The following is a 14890-nucleotide window of genomic DNA, read 5'->3' on the forward strand; positions in this document are numbered from 1 at the left end:
GAGGTCAAATTGAAAGGACCTGAATTTAGTTTTTCAATGCAATCCATGGCAGAGGTGTTGCTTTCTTAAAAAAAAAAAAAAAAAAAAAAAAAAAAAGAAGGGTTTTTTCCTTCTACGGAGAAGCATTATTTTTTTACTTCTATTGATCACATGAATACTTAATTTCCTTTATAAGGCATACCACGTTGGAATATAATGCTTATACCAGAAATACATTATCTTACAATTTAATAAAAATAGCGGGTGTTGCATATATGCTCTTATGATATTCTTTAATTTTTTTTAATGCAAAGATTCCCAATCTGCCTACCAACTGAACTGTTTGGTCATGAAACATTACCTTCTCAGCATGAGGTATGCCCATCAGCAAAAAAGTAGTAAAGAACAGACTAACTTTATTTATTACATTTGTATTGCCTACAAAGCCATTTGCTTAATGGATGAGTCTCATTAGCAGTCCAACCACAACATAAAGAATACAATGATGTGTTTCATAGGTTCATTAAAATAATATTTCAAAGGAGTCATTAGAAAAAAAGAAGCTAAAGATTCAACAGACAGTAAGCTGTCTGCAAAGAAATGAGATGGAACCAACATGTTTTCAAGTAAGTTAAGAAACATGTTTACAAATATATTACAGCCATTAAAAAGGGAAGCATCAACTTAGCAAGTGAGGGCGGGAGCGTGGGGAGGTGGCGATTACTTATGCAATTTACAAAAACAAAACTGTAACACTTTCACATCAACATTTATTGTGGATGCAAAGGGCTGTAGGTATTTTTTTAAGTGTGTCTTAAGAAGAAAAAATTGTCTGTAGCCCTAAGATGATTCTCTTGTTTGAAGTAAAATTTAAAATATTCAATCCTGTTTTCGGATTACCGCTATTTTTTTGTACACATTTTTGTGTTATTTGCCCCAAATCTGACTATCTTTTCATATAAGAAAATGTTAATAAATTAGCAAAATGAATAATCCTGCTAAGACAGAAACTACACCACGAAAACATGTGTCTATTTATACACTTGCATTCAAAATACAAAGTTCTATAAAGCCCTTATTCTTTATACCTAAGGGCTGAAAATGTTTGTTCTACAAATGAATAAGTAAATGAACAACACAATTACTTAACCAAGAGTTTTTAGGTTAGGCTGCTAATTACTGTTGCTTGCTTGATTTTTTTTTTTTTTACACAGTAATTCCACATTGAAGCAAAATAATAAACAGTTTTATATTTCCAATGACGTTGAAAGCTTTTCACACAAAATAGTGTCGAATTTATACTAAGGTCATAGAGTCTATATTAAAATCAAGGATTTCATAAAGATTCATTTTGTATTTTTTTCACAAGGAAAACTAACACGTGCACTAAAAACCACTCAAGAAAAAGAGGATTACAGTTATTTATTCACTTTGTTTTTGAAAGGGCTTAGTTTTATAGTTCTAAAACAGGCAAAGAAGGTCAAACACACACACACACACACAGTATATGTATACGTAGGATTTTGAAATAAGTCATGGGCACCGAGAGTGTAGCACTTGTGGTGGACCGCAAGGATGACCCTATGTGATTCTGCAGTGACCTCCCACTATGCATTCTACCTCACCTATAGACACATGACTCAGCATGTGACTTGATTTTGTCAATGGAATATTAGCAAATGTGACCCAGAAATAGCCTTGAAAAGCATTTGTGTATTTCTCTTTGTGCTCTCCCCCATCGCTATCAGCATGAGAACATCCCTTAGCTAGCCTGCTGGAGAATAAAATACCTGAAGCGAAGCTGAGTCACTCTAGACAAGGACAGCCTAGGTGAACCCAGATCACCCCACAGCCAGCCACCCCACCCCAGACATGTGAGTGAACATAGCCAAGTTCAACAGTGTTGCCTAGGTAGCCCCAGCTGACTCCACAAGTATGAGCAATAAACTCCATTGCAGCGTGGCGCTACTTGACATCCAACATACTTGCGCACGGGTTTTGTTGTTTTACCTTCTCAATAGAGGAGCCAGATTTCATAAAGTCAAACTAATGCTGTGTTTTTTTAAAATAATTAATAAACCATTATTCATTACCCATTTTTAAAGAGACAAGGTAAATTAGGAGACTTCTATGCAGTCTCAGTTTTTAAGTATTGGAAGCTAATTCAACAAAACATTACCAGCTAACTTCCACACACAAGTTCTAACTGTCAGTCTTTGTTCTAGTATTAAGAATACTCTCTGATCTCAAGTTATTTACAGATTTTGCAAGATAGACAGAAAGAATGCATTATACACAAGAAAATAGTCATATCTTAATACTTACCATCTGGACAAATATAACAAATATGGATTTTTAAATGGCTTTTGGAATGCTTCCCTAAAAGACAAAACACTAACAGCCCCCACAATTAAGGGGTTTAATACTATTTTAAAAATATGAACTGATAAATAACTATATTTTAAAGGATTCATCACATCTAACTTTTCCTGGGGTTATACTAAATCCAAAAATAAAAAGATCTTTCTGGATATAAACAGTTTATTCATAAACCAAGGACTTCAGCAAATGCAGCTTTTTGATAGAAAGCATAACACTATTCAAAGATCAATTTTTTAAAAACTTTATCGCAACTTGGATAATGTTTTGTAAAGAAATAACAGATATACATATGTGTATATATATGCAAATTCAATTGCTAAATTATAGGTAAAGTGTTGTAAATCATATATTACTGCTATATTTATGCCTAATGTCACATAATCCCTTCAAGGTTGTCAGCTCACTGAGGATAAGACCTGGTTATGTTGACATCTGTTTTCTCAAGTATTTACAATTTCCTGATTCATTCTATTTACGCGGCTGCAGCAGCTAAAACTAAGGCACTGGAAACCATCATTCTGAAAGACAGCCAGAGAAAGTCAGTATTGATGTGGTCACCTACTAAAAATGCTGTAAGTAACGATTACATTCTATAAATATAAAATTAATAGATAGTTACAGTATATAATTCCAAACCTACAGCAGGGGTAAAAGGATCAAGGACCACAGTAACAATAGCAATGCCAATTGGGACTGAGTAGCCAAAGGTCCTCAGGATGTCTCTTAAATGCCAGAAGAAGCTTGGTCAGGTAGAGTAAATTAGCAGAGGGGGCCTGATTACAGGGTATTTGTACACTGAGTTTCTGAGCAGTAGAAATTTTTCAGTAAACCCAACTAAAAAATGTGGGTTTCTTCTACTAAGCCCTGGCCAATTTTTCCCGGCAGGAAGGTAGAGGGTCCCAAGCTACTAGAGTGTTCTATTTTTTTTTTTTTAATGGAACCACAGATAAAAATTTTTACTTATTAGCTCCAAAATTTTATGTGATGTCACAATTTTTTTAAAAAAAATCATCATGTAGAACAAATAAAACATCTGTACTCCCCTCAAAATGATGTCATCTTTCTTCCTGATCAAAGAAGCTAAAAGGAAACAGAGTTATCTCTCCCTTTTCCTTATCCTTTATTATATTACACTAATAGTGCTACTTCAGGTATGGTCCATGAATATTGCCACTCTCTTCAACCTATTTATTCTTGGCCCCAGAAGAGACAAGAAGTGTTGTGGACAGGTAACGTCCATGATCCTGCCTGTTGGCATTCATGACCTTGTATAATCCCTCCTGTGTGAAGGAAGAAACTGTGACTTGATTTTAACCAATAGAACATGCAAAAGTGATATGTTACTTCTATGATTATGTTATATAAGACTCTGGCTTTGAAAAAGCAAGCTGTTCTGAATCCTACAGCCACAGGAAAATGAATTCTGTCAATAACCTGAAGGAGTTTAAAGTGAATCCTTTGCTAATCCCGTGGCTGATGAGACCACAGCCCCAAGAGAAACCCAGATTACAAACTGGTATAACTCTGAAGCAGAGAACCCATCTAAGACATTCCTGAACTTCTGACCCACATAAACTGAGATGATAAATGTGTCTTGTTGTACACCACTAAATTCTGCATAATTCGTTATATAGTAATAATAAACTAATACAAGGAGTTTGCCCCAAAATGTAAATCAACTACCTCACTAGGCACATTATTTAGTTTGGCTGATGTTTAGTTTTCACAGTAAGACTTTCTCAATGAAGGAAGCAATGCTTTCAATTACATTCTGATGCAAGCTCTTTATCCAGCAGCAGACCCATACTGAGTCGCTCTGTTGTACATTTCCTCAGCACGACAGGAAGATAGGTCTGGTCTAACTGCAGAAAAAGAGAAAGGTGGTATTTTCTTTGACACAGAATTTTGTCCAATGATGTGTGCAACAGGGTAGAGAAGATCAAGGTCAGGGACATAGGGACTGTGGAGAAGCAGTTTTTATCATCCATTATCCTTCAAAGTTACATAAGTATTTGTTATCACTACAGTTAAAAGCAATGGATGAGCTGATATTACCTGTAATAAGCTGATAACAACAAAATGATGTGAAGAGAGCAAGACAAAAAAATCCTTTAAAATTCTCATACTACTACTCTTCCCTGGACCATTTGAAATCTAGGGAATTTAATAGTACCTACAATTGGCAAGGAAACAGATAAGTCATTTTTGTCATCCCCTGCTCATAACTTATTTTTAACACAACAAAATCATGTATAGACTCCTGCAGAAACTATGCATTTTCTTTACTTCTCAGTCCTTGCTCTGGCTAACCCTTATGACTCCTAAAGATTTAACTAGGTAGCCCTTACTCCAAGAAGCCTTCCTTGATAAATATGTCCCTCCTCACTGCTTCCCTAATAACCTACGCAACATCAAACATTTTACTTCTTTGCTTGTATTATAATTATCTCTTCATGTGATTGTCATACCTACTCAAATTGCTATTTGAGATCAGGAACCATGAGTTTCTTTTTTGTATTTCCAGCATGCAGGAAGTTTCTGGCCCATAGTAGGTGCTCAATAAATAATAAGTGAAGAGTAAATAAATAAATGCTATTACCCAAGGCTATATAAAAGCTAAGAGAAGCACTTTAAAATGAGGCAACAATAAGCTTGGAAAATGTGGGTGAAATATGCTGAGAGATTTGAAATACTAAATCTGTTAGCAGGAAGCCTGAGGCAGGACCTTCAAGGGTAAAAGATTCATGCAGAATGATAGGAAACAAAGAATTTTACAACCTAACACATGTTGAATTGAAAAAAAAAAAAATCATAGGTACCCACTATACCCAGAAGTTAATTTTTCTCATATCTTGCTTCAAGCAATATATCAATGTTATTAACTCATATCAAATATAAAGAGTGATGCTTTTCTGAGAGCATTTCTTCTGAGGTTCCTCGTCAGCTACTTTCATCAGATACCAGGAAGCAAGGGAGCTCCCTGTGTGTGGTTGGACTGGCTCTACGACTTCGTGAGGGAGATTCAGCCCTCTACTCACATCTGTCTTGGAGATCAATTCCATAAAACATAACAGATGGTTTGCCAGATAGCCTTAATTTTCAGTTGAATAACTTTGATTTATATAAAGGCCAGTTCTTCGTGTTTATTTCAATGGTTTAACATGATACACTTAAAATCATTCCTCGTGAAAAAACTTTCAGGTGATCTTAATGTTATTCCATCACTCTTGCTATGACTCCTTCAGGGATTTTACCTGCTCCATCTGAAATACGATGAAAATTCAGATCCACTAAGAATTTGAATCCTCTCTCTTTCTCTACTCACCTCATCCATCATCTCCTACATATCAAATAAACCAAGATGTGGTTCTCTCTCTCTTTTTTCTTTCCAGATGCCCAAGTGTGGTCAGTAAAAGATTAATTGCTTGTACCATTATTATGAACTATCCAATGTATACTGCAAGTTAAATACTTGATTGAAAAAAAAAAAGTCTATTCAAAAGGCCTAAGACTGAAAACTGCCAGAGAGAGTTTTTACCTTACCCCAAAGTCCACGGGACCCACACATTAGTAGCAGACATTTTCTATGCCACCTCTTGCTAGTGAGTCTAAGTCTGAAGTACTCTTGGTCCAGTCAATTTAGAAATAAATTATTAAGCATGAATACTGCCTGGCATAACAGCTTTAATTAAACAAAATAGAAGTGAGCTTTTTCATCTCACTAGCATGACATCCTGCAAACATAAGAGCTTTAACACGAAAAGGAATTTAGTTGTTATTATTAATTTGTAAAGTAAACTTTATAAATGAGATGGGCAAAGGAAACAAAAAGTCACTTCACAGAAGAAAAAATATTTGAGCAACTGAAAAACAAATTTAAAAAAACAACGGCAATCTTAATAAACAAGAATTCAAATTGAAATAAGACATATTCACTATTAAAATTGCAAAGATTTTTAAAATCATTAAGAAGTGTGAGAAGAAATGAATATTCATATAGTGAGGCTAAGTCCAATAGCTTTTCTAGAGAGAAATTTGGTATAATGCAACAAAAGCTTTAACAAATTTTACAAATTTATCCTAACTATCCTACTTCTTGGAAACAATCACATGCCCAGAGATTTATGTACCATAATTTTTCTATCATGATGATGGGCTGGGGTAATCTAAATGTCCTATAATAAAGAATTGATACGCATCTATTTGACAGACCTGGAACAGTTACTGTCTGCTGCTAAGGTCCCAGTGCAGATGCAAGAAAAAACGGTCACTGTGCTTTCTTTCTGTCTGACTGGCAGCCAAGATTGAATGGGGGAATACAATGGAGGAACACAGAGTTTTAACAACTCAGAAATTATCTTGTAAACAGCTGGAGAGTGTGTTTTACTCCAAAGAAGAATCTAAAATATGAGTTTACAAGAGAAGTGCTAGAAAACTAGTCCCCTACATTCTTGCCTTCCGATCGATTCCACTTTTAAAAGCTTTAGGGTTAAAACTAATTAAAGGCAGCCAAAGATTTTTTGGAAAAAAAAAAAAAGAATTGGTAATATTGAATATAGTTTATGATACAGTAAATAACTATTAGGAATAACAAAGTGTTTTAAGGATATGTGACATGCTCACAATATACTAAGTGAAAAAGAAGTAGGCACCAAACATTATTTTAAATATAATTACTGTTTTATTTTTAAAATATACATAAATGCCTAGCAAAAATGTATGTACATTAAAATGGTATTAGTAGATATCTGTGAAAGGTAGACTTATCAGGGTCTTGTTTTCTTCTTTATATTTTTACTTTAAACTTTTCTTACCCATATAGAGTATGGACAATCAGATACATAAAAATGATAAAAACCCAAAGCACAGGATTGGGGGGCATAAAGTTCCTATACCCTGCTAAGTAGTGACTCGGTTTTAGTAATAATCCTTAGGTTCTGACATAGGACTATTCTCTACAAAGCCCCAAGCCAATTAAATATCAATATCTTTTCATGCTATAAGTATTCATTAAGGTGTTTCCACACAGAATGTGAAGAAACAGAGAAACAATAGTTACCAGAAAAAGAATCCAATACCATTTAAGTCACTTTTACCACATTCAATTCTAATAATAGTTACACATTAAAAAGCAAAGGTTCAAGTCATTTAGCATTAATGAGAGGATTAGCTCATTGAGAGAATATGAAAAACAATTCTAAATTAAAACCAACTAATTCAACTTGGTTTTTAAATGTCAACAGCTATAGGTTCTCTCAAATTAACCATATCCAACTGCTTGTACCTGACTCTATTTAACCCTACAAAACATATATCATTATTATGAAAGATTCTATTTAACTCTACAAAATATATATCATTCCTTGTTATTTTCCAGTATTTTGTTAGTGATCCTAAAATGGATTCAACTTTGATGACAGCGTTGGCAAAGTAAGGACAGATGGCCCTATGGTCCTTTTCAGTCCTAGGGGTCTGTGATTGGTTATCCTTAAACATGGGCACTAAATTTATATTTTAATTATATGTCACTAATTTGTAGAGTAGGATTTTAAAGAATCTTGAAGCATAAATCTTTTTCATCTGCAATGAATTAGATTCTCTACATTTGTTAATAATTTAGTCCAAAAAAAAAAATGGTAGATTAGTCATTTTGTGTGTCAGATGAAACACACATGTATACACAGAATGATTATTTGTTCTCAAAGATTTTGTTATAATCTTGATTCATTTGTCATGTAACACTGAAATAAAATGGTTACACTAATTACCCCAAATCAAGTTTCACTTCTCAATTTATAAGCTTTCCATTTTATTCTATAAATTCTTAGCTGTCACGGAGTCAGAAAATTATTACTGTCATCAATAGGAAGATTGTTTTAGTGGTGCAGATGGCTGTCCTTTTATAGGCCAACTTAATGACTTGTTCTTGTCTAATCTGTCATCTGTTATTTAGTTGTCATTATGAACTTTTTGGGTTTCATATCAATCAATTTTCTATGTTTACTAAACAGATGGCTTTATTAAAAGAAAAAAAACAAAGCAAGAAAATGACATTAAATGATTTTAAAAACTCCAAAGGCTACATACACTTTTTAGTATGTCAAATGAAATTTAAATATGCTATTTAAAAAAGTAAATTTAAAGCCAAAGTGAACTAGATTTTAAAACTCAATGGACATGCAAAGAACAATCAGTAGCAGCTGTCTACAAGTAGAATGAATTATTTGAAAATACAAACAGGCATTTCTTTCAATTCTTTCACCAAAAAAAAATTAAAACATATCCTGACAAGAAAGACAAATGTCAACTGAAATAAATCATCAATTCAGAAGCTCTTTGTTGTAATTCATAGGTGTACCTCCTTTGTCTGTTGTTTGTAATCTTTTTTAGAGTGTAGGTAATTACATACTTTCACTTAGTGAAAATTGTCCCTTACCTCTGTCATCCTTAAGATGCCTTTGGTTAATCACTGTGTTATTATCAAATTGACACCCAAACTGAAGAAGCATAGCAGTAAATTTAAATGGCTTCCATCAATGAGATTAGAGTTCAGAAAATAATTGTGCCATGGAAGAGCACTGTTAGTTCATGCTGTACTAATGAAAGAACTTGACAGTTATAAGAAATCAAAACATTAATGTGAAATAACTTTACACTACATTTATGACAATATATTTAAGATTGTGTATATGTGAGAGGTATTTACCAACAAACGGGATCTGCTTCATCAGTCCCTAATAATGCTGCAATGGTTATAGAGCAAAGCTTTCTGATACATGCACAAACATATTCCAGAAAGTTTCCCAGGATCATGCCAACCACATCTTCCACTGTTAAATCGAGTGAGTTCAACTGCGTTTTCTACTTGCCCAATGTCAAAGTTCGTTAGCAGTAACAAAATCAACAATGAGGAAGGCTGTGAAGGCTTATTCTTTATGTCTTTCATACAAAATAGAAGAACTTAAGATGGCAAGCCAATTTTTAAAAGACAAAGCCAGTTTTTAAATTTTCTCAACCACATGATAACCACAGTAAAACACAAAGCTATTATAGGTAGCCATCATGCCATTTCACAGTGTTCAGAGGATATGATAGAATGGAGAAAATAAGCTACCAAAAAGAAAAAATAACAGACATTTGAGACTGACAAAAATGTTCCATTCCCTCTTAAGGAACAGAAAATCAAAAGGGGCTTGTTCACAAGGATCATATATCAGAAAGACAAAGACTTTAAATCAGAAGATTTAAATCCTAAAATACCTTTACTAAGACTTGGAAAGAGAGTTTGTACCTTAATGACTTCTCTTAGGTTTCGGCTCAAACACTTCAGGCACAGAATACATGTTTGCCATTACGTGTGTGCCTGGAACTCGGCCAGGTGCTCTACATGTACTAAATCAATCCCAAGTAACTGGTGAAAGCAGCCCAAATTCAGGAAATGAAAATCTTAAACGAAGCTATATGGCAAAGACCCACATTGTGGAAGAGAGTCACACAACACAGTCAAGGTCTGGCTGAAGTTGGTTTTCTTTCCTTTAGGTCTACTAGTCCATGATAATATGTTTTGATTTGTCCAAAATACTTTGTAGGCATTCTCAACTGATTACAAAAATTGGGGCTGCTTCAGATGATCAGGTCTTCAGCCAGGATCGTGTTTAATGGGTCCCAACATATTACATGGTCATTTATCAACAAAGTTTTACACACTATTTAAGTATCAGTTGATACAAAGCCAGAAAAGTCAGCACACCATGATAATATTCTGTGGATGTTATACTTGGGTATATCATTCTCTAGAGTATATGTTTTCATATTGTTATACAAATTTACTGTATTGCAAAAGATCATTTGAACTATGATCTGTTGGTGATTTCACAAAAGTGAATCACGCTTCCTTGGGAAAGATTGCCCCTTTTCAGAGTGCTTTTAGCCTTCTGTGCCTCTTGGTCATAGTGGCTCAGATGTGAGAACTGACCTCCTACTAGATGGGTGGTTCTCATAGTGTGATCCAGAAAGAGCAGCTTCGGAGACACCTGACATATTAGAAATACAAATTATAGGTCTACAACCCAGACCTTCTGAATCAAAACGAGATGGAGCTTAGCAATCTGCATTTTAACAAACCTCCCAGTGTCTTTCAGCATCCTGGACATAATAGCCATCTAACAAATGTTTCTGATTTAAATCAAATTAAAACATTCTAAAGACAGAACATATTTGTTTGTGTGTTTGTTTACTTAGGAATAACCATGGGCTTCCTTTCAGAATGTCCACTATTTGTAGAGCTTAACATTGGAGATGTATTTTGCCGAAGGATTTCCATTCCTTAACTAGGCATTGCTAGGTTCTGTTGACTTGCCATTAATTGAAACCAAGGATGGATCATAATCAGATCAAAGAGGAGTGAGGAAGGAAAAAGCAAGCAGAACACCATTTTATTCCTTCTGCTCATTTGCTACAGAGATCTCAGGTATTCCCTATATTCTTAAGAAGTAGATCAAATTAAATTAGAATAACTGAGTGAAAATTAGTGTGAGCTTTAGGAATAAAAATGATAAGATCACAGTATTCTAACAAACAAAAATCAGCTCTATTTCAGGAAATAGTTTTTTTTAAAAAGGCCAACAAACATTAGTAAGTAAAGTGGGAGAGAATAATAATAGAAGCACAACATGACAGGTCTATACTGCCTGGGGCTCATTTACTACTCTGCCAGCTCTATGCATTTATGGCACAGCAATCAAGTGCATAGGCTCTCAAACCAGATTAAGTGGATTATAATTTGGCTCAGGTCTTCACTACTTCTAGGTATTTGGAGAAATTGATCCTGTTTTACAGATGAATGTTCTCATCTATAAAATGGAATAATAGTAACTCATTGAACTGGTGAAAGATTTAAATTAAATTATAATAAATAATGTATAGCAGGCTCTATTTTTTTTTTGTCTTTAACAGGTGTTGCATAAGTCAAATGTAGTTGTGATAGCCGCTACACTTAAGAGGTTTGTAGTCTACCAGTCCAAGTTACAGAACATGAAACAAAAGATCACTTTCTCAGGGGCAGAGTCCTATCAGTGATTCCCCAGCACTGGGCACATAATAGGTATTCAGTAAGTGCAGGCCAAATAAGATAGATTATACCACAGCACCAAGAAGCCTCCCGCCATGAGTCTAGGTTGAAAATTACATAGCAGAGACTTTGCCACTTCATAGAACTAAGTAGACTGGCTTGATTTCATGATACCTGGATAACAAAACTGAGAAAAGTAACTTCCCAAATACATTATTGCTTTATGTATCAAAATATCTTTTCCTAATTCTGTGACAGCCTGTGCCCCCTTCATCATAACAATCCATACACATCATTTGTCATTAACCAAGGAGGCAAGAGCAGAAGGTTCTGGTGTTTATCACCTGGGCCTTATCTTCTCGATAGATTATAAAATTCCAGAATCCTCCAGACAAGCCCAGTTTCACAGAGCCAGTTGTTGCCTTCCATTAAAGTATAACAGAATCACAGGCAAAGATCCCAGGTGAGGGAATTGTATACCTCAGGGTAGGGGCTGCCTTTCTTTTAAAGGTCAATGAAACCTAACAGTGATGGGAAAGGCAGGATGTAACAGAGATGTTCTAAAGCAATTAGCAGAAAATGAGATGAAAAGCAATTATGCAAACACTTGGACATTCAGAGCTCTTTCACTCTGAGGAAAGAGATCATTGCCTTGGACAAAGAATACAAATGTGTAGATCTTAAAGTTTCCCAATGTTAGCATTTATCACTTCAATTACATTTGAATATTGGGCTTTTGGGGATATGTATTAGACTTTGCAGCCTAAATATTTATGATCACTTTGTAACTAAATAAATTAAAATACTAAACAGTAGGAGAATCTAAGGGATGAATAAGGGTTGGGGCAAGAAGCAATCATGAAAGGTCTTCTTGAGAAAGTAAGAATTTGCTGGCCCCATAACAGACAAATGCAATTTAGTGAGGTTGAAGGCAAAAAGAGAAGGAATGCTAACAGAGGGACAATGTGAGGAAAGACACTGGGGACAGTAATGAACAGTTTAGATACCAAACCTGAATCGGAAAGTGATCAATTTGTCATAGGAGGTTACTGTGGTAGCATAGAAAAACTCAGGTTTTTAGAGCCTGGGGGCCCCAAAGTTTTAATTCTTTCTGACCTTTGGTAAGACATAATCTCACTGAGATTCATTTTGGGCACTCACAAAATGAGGACAATACCCACTATATGAAATAGGCAAAAAATAAATAATAGCAATAAGAAGTAGGTCTGCAAATTCATTCTTTTTTCTTCCCTTCATCATAAAAGATGCTTATCCTTTACTTCAAAATCAACATGGCCAAAAACAAATTCACAACTTCTTCTTATAACCTTTGCTTCTCAACTACTCTGTCTCTCAATAGGGCCGCCTCATCTCTATTGATCCAAGACTGGAATGTCTGATTGATCATTGCCTCATCTTTCACCTTCAAAATGAATGGCCAGTCAAATTACATCCCACAAAACTACTCATTTCCACCTCTTTATCTCTATTTTGTCAGCCAAAACCCAAATCTAAGTCTGAACTTTTGCACAGGCCATCCATCTAACCTTTTTGATTAACGCCCCACCAATTCATCCTACATCCCATTGTCTGGATATCTTTTTAGAAGATGGTTGTAGTGCGTACTACAATGGTTCCCCGTTTCCTACTATTCAGTTATTAATTCATCCAATGAAGAGTTACTGGATATCCATAAAATATCGAGTTTCATGCTATTTACTGAAGATACAAAAATAAATAAATTAGTCCCTTGATAGTCCAGTGGGCCAAAGTAAACAGATAAATTATAACACTACAAATAAAAGATAGAAATGTAAAAACTAATTGTGTAGGATAAAACTGCACAGAGATGATGCTATATCTGAACGGCATTTCAAGAGACGAGATATTTGTCAGACAAAAAAGTGTAGAAGGACACTGTTTTCCTCTTCCAGGGTGCAAAACTAAAAAGTATAACTGTATTTTATACACAAAGGTCACTTCCCAAAACCCTACTCCGTGGAAGTTAAATGGAGTAACAGCTGCGTTAAATGCATGACCAACTAATTATCCAGGTCACAAAGAGACACCCGCTTCGACCATGCAGGGAAAACAAAGGACAAGTTCTTCACAGAAGACGTGATGGCAATGGCAAAGGGCTCCTTCGGACAACTACTGAAGAAGGTAGAGATTCGAGGATCACACAAATAAGAGATGGCAAAAGCAACACAACATTACAGACATGAGCATTCTATTGGCCAAAGAAAGAAAGGGTGGGAGAGGGGAGTTTTAATCCTCAACGACAGTGAACATAGAACGTATTACTTTTGAAATAAACATTCTTATCGCAACAACTCCTGACTCTCATAACAACTAAAGAGCAGCACAGGAGGAAAAGTCCTTTTGCAGGGGATGAGCTTTAATGTCACCTCATACCTAACCTCGCGTGGATCCATTCATGGGAGAATCAAATCCAAAGGCCTATTCTATTCCAGACCTCATTTAAAAAAAAATGCCCTCCCCCCAATCTTAATGCAAGTGACACAGATCAACTGAAGATCTGCAGCACCATGCAACAAACATCTCAACTAACTTGTGCACAAATATACTGACACAGGTGCTCTTAATCTGTGATTGAAATTGCAATTTAATACTTGGAAGGTGAACACACGCAAACATGAAAGCTCTTCTGTTTGAATTTTTGATGGGGAGCAACAAAATATTTTAATCTCATTTTTAGATCAAATTAATCTCTCTTTCCATATTTTTTGTTTGTTTGTTTCTAGTATTAATGACACTACCAGTTGTGAGCTTTGTGCTCATCAAAGATAAGAACAGGACCTTCCTTATCTCTATTATCCCACCATCTACATAGTGTCTGGCATTTAAGTGTTAAATTAATCATGGGACAGAGCAGTAAATGACATGCATATCCTACATGAACATACTATCACCTAAGTGAATGAGGTTGAATACCTTATCTATTCAATGGTATGTCCAGTTTTAACTCTTCCATGAGTCTGTTTCTTCATAAATAAAATGCAGATCATATTGCCTTCCCCAAAAGGTTCTGATGAGCAATAAACAGGCAAAGGTACACAAAATGTCTAATGAACCTGTTATAAATGCCAGTGAAATCCCAAGCAAAACAAAAACAAAAGAAAAGAAAACAACATCTTTTTAGACAAATCAGAAGTTAAACAACAATTATGATAATGATAAAAGCCTCAGGAGGCACCTCAGCCTCTCAGCAATCTTCTTCAAGTTATTCATGTTGGATGACTCCAGGAATTAAAATGGAAAGATACTGTTTATCCAAACGTAGATGATGGTTAGAGAAGCAAGGAAGATGACAGAAAAAAGTCTTCAGGGAAAATGATACAAAAGAAATAGATGGAGATCCTAAATTCCCTCTGACTAGGAAAAAAGGCTTACTATTTTCCTGGAGACAGTCCAAGCAGGAGATTGAATGGAGGCAAG

The 14890-nt window shown here is 35.1% G+C and overlaps 1 protein-coding gene and 1 non-coding gene across 12 annotated transcripts in view; one reads left to right on the top strand and one right to left on the bottom strand.

Moving 5' to 3' along the window:
* The window catches only part of FHIT (fragile histidine triad), a 1380266-nt gene that overhangs the window by 612054 nt on the left and 753322 nt on the right, over nt 1-14890 (bottom strand). The window lies entirely within an intron of this gene.
* Nucleotides 6555-6685, top strand: LOC111738641. The gene has a single exon (XR_002779915.1). It is a non-coding gene; the product is annotated as a small nucleolar RNA SNORA31 (small nucleolar RNA).

This window comes from Pteropus vampyrus, unplaced genomic scaffold, assembly GCF_000151845.1.
Source record: "Pteropus vampyrus isolate Shadow unplaced genomic scaffold, Pvam_2.0 Scaffold41, whole genome shotgun sequence".
In the NCBI taxonomy this organism is placed as follows: domain Eukaryota; kingdom Metazoa; phylum Chordata; class Mammalia; order Chiroptera; family Pteropodidae; genus Pteropus; species Pteropus vampyrus.